Source organism: Carassius gibelio, chromosome B6 (assembly GCF_023724105.1).
Source record: "Carassius gibelio isolate Cgi1373 ecotype wild population from Czech Republic chromosome B6, carGib1.2-hapl.c, whole genome shotgun sequence".
In the NCBI taxonomy this organism is placed as follows: domain Eukaryota; kingdom Metazoa; phylum Chordata; class Actinopteri; order Cypriniformes; family Cyprinidae; genus Carassius; species Carassius gibelio.
The window spans coordinates 28,603,082-28,616,841 of NC_068401.1; the positions used below are offsets into that span (position 1 = coordinate 28,603,082).

Genomic DNA, 13,760 nt, shown 5'->3' on the forward strand with positions numbered 1-13,760 from the left:
ATAGTAAACATGGTAAAATTTGACCGCTTGAAGAAATCAGACGTCAGCTTCTTATTCTCTATCACAATCGTGTATTTATTAAGTAACTTATATTATCTGTCACAAGCCTCGTCTCGAGAGTTTATCTCACGTTGCCTATCATAAAAGAATATAGCCTAATAATGCTTTTTGTTCGGGAGCTTTTATAAAAATAGATATTATCATTCATTCTAAATGTGACGGCTATACTGTGGCTAATAAACAGAAACAGACTCGACTGAATGAGCAGGCTATTTTCATAAGCGTTAAAAATAAATAACTAAAATAGAAATAAGTGTATTTTATGTGTGATTAATTTTGAATCCTGATAAATTAAATCAATTCTATAGTTAAAACATCGATGCTTTTATCATGTTTGTTTTGTGATCGCACATGTTCCAGGGACTTATTTCTTAGTTTTCTGAAAACTTCTCTTTGATGGTGAAATGATGAAGTTGCATGAGGTTGTTCCGAGAGGCGTGTAAAGGGTGTGTTTTAGTGACGTGCAGCGGTGCTTCAAGCTCCACTGTGGAAACCCTGCGCTATTCTGGCCTCGGTGCTACTGACCCGGGGCTATGAGCCCCGCCCGGCCCGCTTTAAGCCCTGGCTCGCACTGGCCCGACAGTGGAAATGCGGCTATTGATTGACCGTGCTTCCTATTGTGTGACGTGTGCATGTGCTCTGGCTTATTCTACACAAGCGCAGAACGCGCCAGAAGTGATCTCTCGTGCATTAACGTCACTCATTGTTTACTGTTTACCACACGATACGCCACCAATCTGCACTGTCTGAAATATAATGTAGTAATTGTAATTAATTTGTTTATAATGCACCCTATAATCATTGCGATTATAATAAACACAACACATTACTCACTCTATTGGCAGGTGTGTGATATGATACTGTCAATGTCTTCGTCGTCTTGTAGTTGTGGCATTATGTTCCATTCGTGACAACATATGCTCTCCACTTCTGTTGGCATCTCATAACACTTGCTACTAAAACACCACCAATTTTGAAGAGATCTATGTCTCTGTGAGGCTTGAAGACGTGCTGCTGCAGCAGACACTTCCTCCATCACTCCTGAGTACTTGATCTGTGTATTCTAGTTCAAATAAATATGGTTGTGAAAAAAATTCAACGTCGTCTGTTGATATATTGAAATTGTCTTCCATTGCAAAAGATGGCCACTAGCCTGTCGCCACAGAGTCGGGTCCCCGTTGACCATCCAGAGTCAGGTCAGGTCTCCGTTGACTGTCCAGAAGGTCACCGTTGACCGTCCAGAGTCAGGTCAAGTCACTGTTGACCGTCCAGAGTCAGGTCATGTCACTGTTGACCCTCCAGGGTCAGGTCAAGTCGCCGTTGACCGTCCAGAGTCAGGTCAAGTCTCCATTAACAACCATGAGTCAATCAAAACCACAGTTAAACCTCATGAGTCAAGTCAAGTCACCGTTGATCTCAGTGAACAGGGTCAAGTCACAGTGTATAAGAAATCCACCTAAAGTGGCAATAATTTTGAAAATTATTTAATTAAATGTTTTTTTTTTTTTGCATTTTATTTTTCAATGTTTTTTTAAACAATACATAGACAAGAGACACTCTTGTCAGAGACAAAACATACTAAATCAAATACATATAACATTACATTAAAAACATAAAAAAAATGCAACCAAGCTGTATGGTACATAAAACAGCTTGCATGCTATGTAATATATGCTCTTTATATACATAAAAGCCTTATCTGCACACACATTATACTTTTTAAACTACATCATTGTTAGCCAGCGCTAGAAACATGTCAGTGTGGCTTGTTTTGTTGTATTCTAAGGTTATAGAAAGGAAGACATGACCACAACTGCAAAGGAAGATGTTTGGTTAAGAGTGGTGACCAAGTTTAGAGATGAACATCAGAGAGTAAAATACAAACTGTGCAAACAAGTTGCCTACTATTTTTGCAATGTTTAGTTTAAAATTTGCAATGAGACACAATAACTTTGATTGCCTTTATTATGAACAGATGAGTGAAATATGATTTAATCCAACCAATCAGTTCACTCTTGGACTATTTGTCAGACTGAAAGTAGCTCGCAGGCGAGTGCACACCAGACCACAAATGAGCTCTTTGACATTTGAGTTTTCCATCAGCTGATAATATCTCTTAAACTGCTGCATCTTTTTTATTCTTTACACTTAGTCCTTAAATTGGTCCAGATCTACAGCATATTTCTGTAACTAAACATATGGAGCTGCAATCATAACTGTGTAAGAAAACATTTACAATTGCTCGCTGTTTTACTGCCTCTAGTGTTAATTTCTTTTAGAAACTGTACTGATATGTATTATTGTTACATATTTTATGTATTTTGAAAAAGTTCCCACAGTATTGTTTTGTCATTAGATCAGGTAGATTATGTTTCTCTCTCTCTGAACTGAAAGAAGGATAAGAAAAATAAAATAAAAGGGAAACTGAAATTTGAAGCAATAAATCCTTTGAAAGCTTTGCCATTCAAAATAAAGATATAAACTTTATATCACAGATATTTAGTGGAGGAACTTGATGGATTGATGAGCGTCCGTACACTGGGCTGATCGTCCAAATTTCTCTGTTTCATCTCTTCATTAACTGAGTCTGAGGTTGGATTTGATGGTCTGTATTTCTTGTTCCTCCAAAACCTCTTCACCTGAGGATGACAAAAAGAAGTGACTCATAAAAAAAAAAAAATGTATATCAATATTTAATTCATTGTTCATTTAGATTTATTCTATCATAAATTGCCAAATTCCGTGACGTTCAGCTTTATATAGCAAGATCCATTTTTGACTGGATACCGCGATTTAAGTGGGTATACGGAAATCCTTGGCCTTTTCCAGTGGATATATGGCAGACGCGTTTTCATGCGAGTTTTGGTTCGACACTAGGCTAACGTTACATAGTTTTGCTTAAGGTAGAATGATAAGGCTAATTATATATGCATACCACAAGACAATCTAGAAGCCAATCTGGGAAACTCCTCTTTTGGAGCACAGTTGTAACTTCAAACCCCATAAATCATCCAGTGTTTGTGTATAATTGTCACAAGGTGACGATCTTTAGGGGCGGAACCAAAATTCGGGAAGTTTGGTTCCGCCCGGAAGTGTTTCCGCCAGAACACCGGAACGTCCGGTAGCGCCGTAAGAGGGAAAATCAGGGAATTCGATGCACCTGTGCCTAGTTAGGGACAGCGGTTGGTGATTGGAGGATACGCTGGACAAGGCAGTACTTAAGGCCAAGTTATTTCACAGTCTGGGAGCTCTTTCTGGTGTGTGTGAAGCACTGTGTCGTGTCTGTCTTGGTGTGCTGCTGGTGGCGGTCTAACTCTCTCTCTCCCCCTCAGGCTGGAATTGTATGATTGTGAAGACATCGCGAACCTTAAAGGTTGAGAAGTGAACGGATTATACGGCGAATTGAGACGACGTGAAAAAGGGGATTGGAAGCGGCATTGATGTGAGTACTAAGAGCAAGCCGAAAGTGCCCTGTATATTGACCTGGCGTTGTGTAGATCTCCCCAGGAGGAGGGCGGCCCTACCCCTAATATAGCGTGGTGGGAGAGCCGAAGGAATACTTATTGAAGTAGTCACAACGACGACATCACTAGCTAGACCGCATATTCCATCGCCAGATCCGAACCAAGCGAAGTGAAGGAAGACGGGTGTCCTTTTCGTACACTGAGTGTGGTGGGTGTGTCTTCGTGCTGTGAAAACCTATAATTTTGACGTGGTTCTGTATATTGCTGTGGGTTGCTGTGTATTGCCATGTGTCCTGTCAGATAAACCCCCGCCTTCACGCACTCCGTCGCGGGAGGAAAAGGAGACTGCTGGTTCTAGCCTAGTTCAGTACAGTATATGTTGTGAGCGTGCTTCAGATCTCCGGAGACAGTACAGTACGCTGTGTTCAGCCCAGAGGTGAGAGCCATTCAAAGCAAACTAACTGTGCTATTGTGCCCAAGTTGATACCTGTGGAGAGAAAAGGAGAGAGAGTGGGTAACATGAGGAGAGACCGAGGAAACCTGTACTTACGCCGCTGCCTGTGGAGAAAGAGAAAGCGAGTGAGCACCCAAGGAACGAACTGTGTGAACCAGTACTTACTGTGAGCTGCAATCAGCGAAGAGGTGAGAGCAATACCAAGCCGAATTAACTGTGCCTTTGCGTCCCAGCCGTTGCCTGTGGAGGAAGAGAAAGAGAGTGAGCACCCCGAGAACGAACTGTGTGAACCAGTACTTACCGTGAGTTGTATTCAGCGAAGAGGAAGAAGGAGGGCGCTACGGATACCTAAGACTCTGGCCGGGCCCCGAGTCCCACGCCCCGGATCCCCGTGGCCCCCTTGCTCCCTGACCTCTTCCCGGCCATAGCCCATCTGGAGGGCCGAGTCAGAGTTTAGTTTTAATTGCCCTTTCCCTATTCCCCAAGCTATTTTTAAATATTTAAATAAAGATTGTTTTATCACCTACTTGTTCTTGTGTTGTTTGGCCATTGGGTTGGCTTTGGGGACCTCCTCGAGGTGGAAGTTGAGAAGGGGTGTGGCTTAGTCAAAGCATAGCCGCCCCTGGGTGTGACATAATTATGTGTAAATATAGAAATTGTGTTTTATGCACTTTACATATACATCACATTTCTCATCAATATGGTTAACAAAAAAGATTAATAAGGAAAGGATCCCAAATAGCCTATCATTAAATCCCGATCTACTGTAGATAAACAGAACATCTCCGCTTATTAACTTCCTAATCATGTACCTAAAAGAAGCACAAATGAAGATATATGTGAAAACATAATACAGTGACGTCAATCTTGGTTTTTATAAGCAGTTATTTTTATGACCCAGAATGCGTTGGTGAAACTCATGCATCTAGCCAGAACTTAAAGGGATAGTTCACCCAAAAATAAAAATTATGTCATTAATAACTCAAAATTAATAAGTCTGTAAGTCGCCTTGGATAAAAGCATCTCCTAAATGCATAAATTAAATTAAAAATTAAATTAATTAAATTAATTTAACCTGTTAACTGTCACCCGTCTGCTCTGTGGGACGCCTACATTTACTTCACTATATTACAATTAAATCTAATCTAATCTTGACAAACTATATATCGTTGGAAACGTCTAAGCCTCCCAAATATATATGTTATCAATGTTTTTTGTTAAAAATTATGTAGGAAAAGTAATAGATTAATTTATGACAAGAGTGCACAATGCTGAATGAAGTCGTATTTTTTGCTTTTTTTGGACCAATATGTATTTTCGATGCTTCAAAATATTCTAACTGACCCTCTGATGTCACATGGACTACTTTGATGATGTTTTTCTTACATTTCTGGACATGGACAGTAGACCGTACACACAGCTTCAATGGAGGGACTGAGAGCTCTCGGACTAAATCTAAAATATCTTAAACTGTGTTCCAAAGATAAATAGAGGTCTTAATTGTTTGGAACAACATGAGGGTGAGTTATTAATGACATAATTTTCGATGAAACCAACCCTTTAATACACTAAATGATCATATTGATTCAAGCTTTTAACATTTATGAATTAATTAAATGTCAATGAACAAGACTGCTCAAATTATAGCGATCACGAGGAAGCTCCGCGTACAGTAAAGTGGACAGTGTACAACACCCCATCAGTTATATTCATTTCTATAGTGCCACCTGCTGGCGCAGTTTTGTAACTTCTTAGAGAAAATTAAAGGTCCCTTTCTTCGTGATCCCATGTTTTAAACTTTATTTAGTGTGTAATGTTGTTGTTAGAGTATAAATAATATCTGTAAAATTATAAAGCTCAAAGTTCAATGCCAATGCCAAGATATTTAATTTAACAGAATACGCCTACAAAAAAACAACCCGTTTGGACTACAGCCCTCTAGTTCCTGCATTAATGATGTCACTAAAACAGTTTTTTGACTAACCTCCGCCCCCACATTAATTCACAACAAGTGGGCGTGGTCTTGTTGCGCTCCGACGGAAAAGAAGAAAGAGCTGCATTTGTGTTTGCCATGTCGTTGAAACACTGTTATTTTCATCTCGGAGTCCAATCATCTTTGTTTGGGCTTCCCAGGAACGCTGTACTTGGAGATTAATGGTTACAATTTATGTTTAACTCGGTTCCCGAGAATTATAATCCACATGTAAAACTATGTGCAGCACATTTTGCTGAGGACAGCTTGCTGAGGACAACTTCCTCAATCTCAATCAGTTTAACGCCGGATTCGCACAAAGATTATTCCTGAAAGATGGAGGAGTTCCCTCTTTTTCTGGCGAAGGCGTTGTTTATGGACCGCAACCGGTAAGTGTATTTTATTATTCAAGTTGGTGCGTTTAACAGTTTCTGTAATTTATTACACGAAGGGCAACACTGTTTAGCTTTATTAACTAGATGTTAGGAATGTGCAAAAAAATTAATGCGATTTTCATGCGAATCTCATCAGTAAAAACGCTCCTGTGATTATAAGTACATCTCCAGCACATGCTCCTGCCCACTTGCTTCTCAAAACTAGTCCAATCATATTTCCAGGAGGTCAGCGTGCACTCAGCTGCTGTCGAATCACAACACAGGAACCGCTGGCCCAATCAGAACTCGTTAAGTATTTCTGAAGGAGGGGCTTTATGAAACAAGGAAGACATCAGCCCATTTTTATGACAGTGAAAACAGCGGTATACAGATAGGTGAATTGTGTGAAAAATACTGTTCTTTTTACACGTGAAACATGAACACATGTTATATTGCACACTGTAAACACAATTAAAGCTTCACAAAAGCACAAAAACGGGTCCTTTAAGTCGTTATTATCATGAGAAATGACTTTTGTTATGTCAAGCGAGATAATGAGAAAATTAAGTCATTATAACGAGAAAACGACTTTAGTTATGTCGAGATAACCTGAAAATTATGTCGAGAAAACAAGAAGGAAAAAAATTATAATGCATGGCCGCTTAGAACTTCCGTAGTTTCTCAAATGAAAACCTATATAAATGTTTTGGCTGTACAATGTGAGCTGTGTATTAGTGGGCATTAGCTGTTGATTATGTTAACCATTAAGTGGTTAAGCTATTAAAAGGTATCTCGGTCAGTGTGAGGGGAAGAATTTATGAGTGTGTAATGCTGATATCATATACTCTCTCAACAAGATGCAACAAATGCATTTATTTTTCACTTCAGGATTCAGGAAGCCAAAATTATATATATATATATATATATATATATATATATATATATATATATATATATATATATATATATATATATATACATATATATATATATATATATCTGTTCGGTACGTACCTCGGTTTTAAAGTCATGGTTCGGTTCACTTTCGGTACAGTATGGGAAAGAATTGCAAACATTAAACTTCAGGTTGTTTATTACTATAAACTTCTTTTTTTTTTTTACAATTTTTTTACAAATTTTTTACTTTTTAATAAAATATATACAAAATAAAAAAGAATAAGAAATAAAATACTGCTGCAAAGTTCTCCACTAAATAAAATACTCTCAGTCTCAAACCAATATCATATAAGTGAAGTGACATTCAGCCAAGTATGGTGACCCATACTCAGAATTTGTGCTCTGCATTTAACCCATCCGAAATGCACACACACAGAGCAGTGAACACACACACACACACTGTGAGCACACACCCGGAGCAGTGGGCAGCCATTTATGCTGCGGCGCCCGGGGAGCAGTTGGGGGTTCGATGCCTTGCTCAAGGGCACCTAAGTCGTGGTATTGAAGGTGGAGAGAGAACTGTACATGCACTCCCCCCACCTACAATTCCGTCCGGCCTGAGACTAGAACCCACAACCCTTCGATTGGGAGTCCAACCCTCTAACCATTAGGCCACAACTCCCCCCATTATAATAAAATATAATGAAAAATATAAATAAATAACTATGATTACAGTGCAGCATTACCTATCCCAGCTTGTAGGCCTGCTCATATATATATATATAGTTATATATATATAACTTTTCCAAAGTGTAAAGTATCAACAGTTTCAGTTTTTAGACCTGCTCAGATTTCGTTATTGCGTTGGACCAATCGGAATTAAGAGCAAAGGTCTGTTTAAAGCCGATGGGAGCTGCGTTTGAATTACAATCGTTTTTTTTCCTAGTTGTAGTGATGTTCACACTCGTGTGATGCCTTTTGAAAACCTTGGGCCGGTGACACACTGGCATATTGCACCTGTCAAACATAGTCTATTTTGCTGTTGACAGTGTCCTTTATCAGTAGACTTTATATTTATGCTCAACGTGAAGTATAGATATTGTTGTCGTGAAGACAAAATCCTGGTCTGTCGGTCTCCCTCTATGTCACCTACAGTAGCAGCAGTGCGCCAGCGCCACGTTAGGCACAGTTCTGGTGTGTAAAGACACAGAAAACGCGAAGCAGGTGTCATGCAAATGACACGCAGCAGAAACGCAGGCTCACGCCACGCAGCCAGTTGTGTCACTGGCCTTAGAATCAGCTGCAGGGCAGGATTTGCGCTGAATGCAGAGACTTCCGCCAATCCGCCACTTAATATGTTCGTTTTGGAAACACAACAATGAACCTATGTTCCGCAAACAAAATATTGCATTCGGTCATTCAGTACGCACGTGCACCGCACCGAAAGCCCTGTACCGAGACGGTCCGGTACGAATACACGTAGGCTACCGTTACACCCCTAGTATGAACACATAATAAAAGAAAATTCTAAAAGTACAATGATATGCTCTGCTGTTAATCTGTTATGACACTGATACAGACTTGGTCAAGTCAGCTATATGATTAAAAAAAAAAGACTTGCCAGTTTTACTCAGTAACCATTTATTCATGTTACAATAACAGGGTAGGTCAGACCAATGAATGGGTCAGACACAAAAAGGAGAACATTTACCCAGTTAATTCACCCCAATTTAGAAGAAGAAGAAGTGAAGTGACATTCAGCCAAGTATGGTGACCCATACTCAGAATTTGTGCTCTGCATTTAACCCATCCGAAATGCGCACACACACAGAGCAGTGAACACACACACACTGTGAGCACACACACACTGTGAGAACACACCCGGAGCAGTGGGCAGCCATTTATGCTGCGGCGCCCGGGGAGCAGTTGGGGGTTCGATGCCTTGCTCAAGGGCACCTAAGTCGTGGTATTGAAGGTGGGTAGAGAGCTGTACATGCACTCCCCCCACCCACAATTCCGTCCGGCCCGAGACTAGAACCCACAACCCTTCGATTGGGAGTCCAACCCTCTAACCATTAGGCCACGACTTCCCCATTTACATACTGTTAGTAAAATGTATCAAATACAATAGCTATATGAACATGACTCTCACTCTTTAAGCGCCTAAGTCACAGAGTTGCGTCAAGACATCATACTTAATTAAATAGACTGTAGTTCCTAATATGGTGTAATATCTCATTTGTATTCCCTACCACTATACGGAAAACATGTACTGTAGTACTTTGTTTCTAGACCAAAAGTGTTTAAGGAAATAGCAGAGCAAGTGAGCTATCGTGTCATTGATGCGGAAGTTGTGAGATTTTTGAGAGAAAAATCGCCAAATGGCTAATTAAAATTTGTAACGTGAGGATGTGTTGCAAATGTTATTCACCGATTCTGAAGGGGAAAATTTGCCTCTTGGAAATGATGATCGGTTGTGTAATAGTCACACTTCTCCCTGTACATTTTTGAAGAACAATGGTGCCACCATGTAAGGCAAAAGTTTTCACAGAGTACAAACAAATGTGGATGGAGTGGCTCCGGTGAACTTTGTCGTAGTGCAAACTGATAAAAAAATAGGCTCATGTAATTTACTATGGCACAGTAATATAGTAATAATTTACTACTTTCTCTTGTTCCCTCTCGAGCTTTCACGAGATATCACTGAGATATTTCTCTGTTATGGGAACTCCTCCCCTTCCAACCTTTCCTGAAGTCCTATTGGCTCATGCCAGTCAATGACTGGCCAATTGATGTAAAGTATGCAACAGCATGCAAATACAGACTAGCTCGGGAGGCAGTATAAAATACGGTGCACGTGACAATTACATCAGAACCTTCTACTTCACCTGTTGAACTCACTATAGCAACATGTTTCACAAATGCTTCCATCCTCCTTCCAATATCGCAGAGTTTGTGTCCTTTAGCCAGGAGGAGGGGGATGAAGCTATGTCCATTTCTGCATCTGAGAGGGAGGATTGGGCGGGATTGGTGTCCGATCAGTCAGACAGCATGGGACCCCAGACCTCCAGGAGGAGCTCATGAGGTCTGACCTCCAGGAGGAGCCTGTCAGGAGTGCATGAGCAGCTGGTGAAGACATGGTCTGTGCCCCAATCAGCACATGTCCACTCTGCCACACAGGCCATGTTTTCCCATGTGGATGGGGCAGAGGCACACGGGTATGTGCGTTCTCCCCCCGTCGAGGAGAGTGTCGCTTCGCAATTGTGTCCTGCAGCAGCCAAGACTCTAGGCTCGGACATCAGCCTCAAAGCCATTCAGGACTACTGCCAACCTCGCCAATAAAGCATTTATGTCTGATGGCGAGGCTGCTTTTGTGCTGCACACAATGGAGGTGCTGCAGGTTTTTCAGGTGAAGCTCCTGCAACAGGGGAGGGTGGAGTCCTGTGATTTCAGCTATATTTGCACGTAAAATAGAGTGAAAATTGACAGAATATCTTATCTTTAACCTAAAACCTGAGACACACTGCACGATTTTCAGCTGTCCCAGATTTTTGGCATCGAGAAAACAATCGTGGTGATTTCTGTGATCGTGGCTCCTAATCGGTAGTCCTATATGTGATACAATGAGAGAGGTTCAAAGACAGATGCTGTCACAGTCTTGTGAGGAAAGAGATCCTACAATAATTGTCAGAAATTCAGCATGATCATTGCACTGTGTGTTTGTAGTTATGACCCACGTTTAACTGACCAACCAGTAAAAACATAACATGAAATCAACAAGACATGGCACTAAAACATAAAAGTGCTTACTTCAAGCTCTTATTTCTTCCTCTTTGGCCGCTTCCACTTTTTTTCACCACACATAAAAACTACAACTGTCAAAGTGTGATCCATTATATTCTTTTTGTTTACCACTAGAACATGCTAATAATGTTTTAATCTTCTATAGAAACATGCGTCACCTATGAGTCAATAGATGTCATCATTGTACAGTATGCATGTCGTACCCAAGTTTATTAGATTCATTTTTCACAGTGTGACCAGCAATGATCTTATAAGATTGATAAAATCGTGCAGTGTGTAAAAGGCTTAAAGCACTGTTACTGCCACTCGCTGAACAGATCAGACGCAGAGAGAGCTGTGTGTGCACTGGGAAAGCAAGAGCTTGCACTCATGTGGCAGTACTGGCGAGTCTCTAAATAAGCTTTGTCCAATAAGTTGCTAGATTTGTTGCTAGGTAAGTAACGTTACGTTACTTTTTCAATCTGGGCTTGCTTGTTTGTTTTATAATATAAAAAAGTTATATTGTTTGGTAAACATAAAAGCCCTTTCACACCAAAAGCTAAATGAATAAGTCTCCGGCTGAAGAGAGAGGAAATTCACGTCTCTACAATAAAAAAAAAAAAACATCACTCTTAGTGTGAGGCTTCTTGATGGGGTTGTAAACTGCTTCGCATGCGCTGGTATCTGGACCAGCCCCTCCTTTCCCTGTCATGCTGCTGTTTTGTCTCAACTATTGCTTCAACTGTAGATTGTTTAACCAGTTATAGCTACAGGAGCTCACTCCAAGCTCTGAACACCGCTACGTGCCTTCCAGCACCAGGATCTGTTGCCCAATTGGGTTTCTGGCAGGGCTGTATTTGAGTGATTTGTGACACTGATGATAGCTTTGCCTATCTTTTGGACTGACTGTGCTCCTTAATGTGTGTTGAGATTGGGGTCTATGTTTATGGGTTTTTGTTAAATTTATGATTAAGTGATTCTTTTGGTTAATTTATTTTTCTTTAAGTTTTGATAAAGACTTTCATTTTTGCTGAAACTTTGATTTGTTAAACTTTGGTTCTTTTTGTTAGGTTCTAGGCAGCTATTAAGTCCCTTTTGCTGCCTTGTGTTTTCGTTAATGCATCTCCTTCTGACAGAGACCGATCTAGATTCAGCTGTAGCAGACATCAAAATATCAAAGAAAATACAGAAGTGATCAGATAGTGCTATGTCCTTAATAACAATGGATGAAATGTTTAGACCCCTACTGATGATTTTGACCTTTTTGTGTGGGTCCATGCACATGCTGAGTCAAGTCAAAAGTGTTTAGAACCGTTATCATTTATTTTGTAGTTTTGTTTTCTGCATTATCTATGTAAATATTAAAATCCCCTGCAATAGCAAAACAGTCAAACTCTGAGGAAATCATTGATAACATTTCTGTGACATCTTCAACAAAGGCTGGAGAGTATTTTGGAGGCCTGTAAATTATAATAAACAGAATTCGTGGAGCACCTTTCAGCACAATCCCTAGATATTCAAAAGACAAGTACTGACCAAATGACACTTGCTTGCATTGATAGACATCTTTAAATAGAGCAGCTACACCCCCACCTCTCCCAACAGTCCTGCAGACACTCATGTAAGTGAAGTTAGGAGGGGCTGCTTCATTAAGGACTGTTGCAATTGCAGCTGTCTTTTAAGCCATGTTTCGTTTAGAAACATAAAATCCAGATTGTTTGTTGTTATAAAGTCATTGATTAGAAATGATTTAATTTTTAGTGAGCGAATGTTTAAAGATGCTAACTTGATGGCTGTGCTTTGTGTCTTTACATCAATCTTAGTTTGATGCATAATAGGCCGCAGATTAGATGAGTTTGCCCTTCAGCTTGAGATGGCCTTAGACTTTCTATCACGTGATAAAACTGAAATAGAGAAAGCTACAGGCACACTGGGTTCCCGCTTGTTCTGTAGGCATTTGTGAATGTTGCTGTTATTATAGCAGGGACCCGACACATATCACTGAGAGCTGCTATCAGTTGTTTTTGGTACACCTTCAGCAGAAAGAGGATTTGGGCCCTGGCGTTAAAGCAGTGGTCGAAGAGCTCTCACAGGAGCAGGGACCACAGGCTTTGGTGGTTGTGGGGTCCGCCGTTTTTTTGTTGATATCTGTGGGCTTGCAGCAAATGAGTGAGAGAGTTTAGTCCCAGCATACACCAATTCCTCCATTTTCTGTGAAAAGCACAGAAGTGGAAATGCTGGAGAAAGGGATAATGTTTCTGGTGAGATGGGCTGTGTCTCTGGTGTTACCTGTAGCGGTCGCCATCTGACATGGTGTATCAATTGTCTAGAGATGCTAGCAGTTTATCGTGCACTGAAGCACTTCCTCCCAGACCTAAGGGGTCAGCATGTATTGGTGCGCACCGACAACACATCAGTGGTCTCATATATCAACCACCAGGGAGGTCTGCGTTCGCGCCCCTTGTACAAGCTGGAACAACAGATCCTTGTGTGGTCCCAGAGCAAACTTCTCTCATTAAGAGCAGTATATATTCCTGGGAAACTAAAAATGGGAGCAGACATACTGTTGAGGAAGGGGCCGAGGGCCGGGGAATAGAAGCTTCACCCCGAGGTGGTGAAGCAGATATGAAGAGATTTTGGCAGAGCTCAAGTAGACCTCTTTGCGACTCAAGAGACATCACAATGTCCCCTTTGGTTCTCTCTAGTTCATCCAGCTCCTCTGGGACTGGACGCTATGGTACAGACCTGGCCAAGGC

The 13,760-nt window shown here is 40.8% G+C and overlaps 1 protein-coding gene and 2 long non-coding RNA genes across 6 annotated transcripts in view; 1 reads left to right on the top strand and 2 right to left on the bottom strand.

The window, feature by feature from the left end:
* The window catches only part of LOC127960214 (E3 ubiquitin-protein ligase TRIM39), a 290,581-nt gene that overhangs the window by 186,448 nt on the left and 90,373 nt on the right, over positions 1-13,760 (bottom strand). The window lies entirely within an intron of this gene.
* On the top strand, positions 3,170-4,500 carry LOC127960224 (uncharacterized). The gene is made up of 2 exons (XR_008154346.1): positions 3,170-3,317; positions 3,393-4,500. It is a non-coding gene; the product is annotated as an uncharacterized LOC127960224 (long non-coding RNA).
* On the bottom strand, positions 7,567-9,323 carry LOC127960226 (uncharacterized). Its single transcript, XR_008154348.1, has 2 exons — positions 9,230-9,323; positions 7,567-7,821 (listed from the first exon to the last, which is right to left on the bottom strand). It is a non-coding gene; the product is annotated as an uncharacterized LOC127960226 (long non-coding RNA).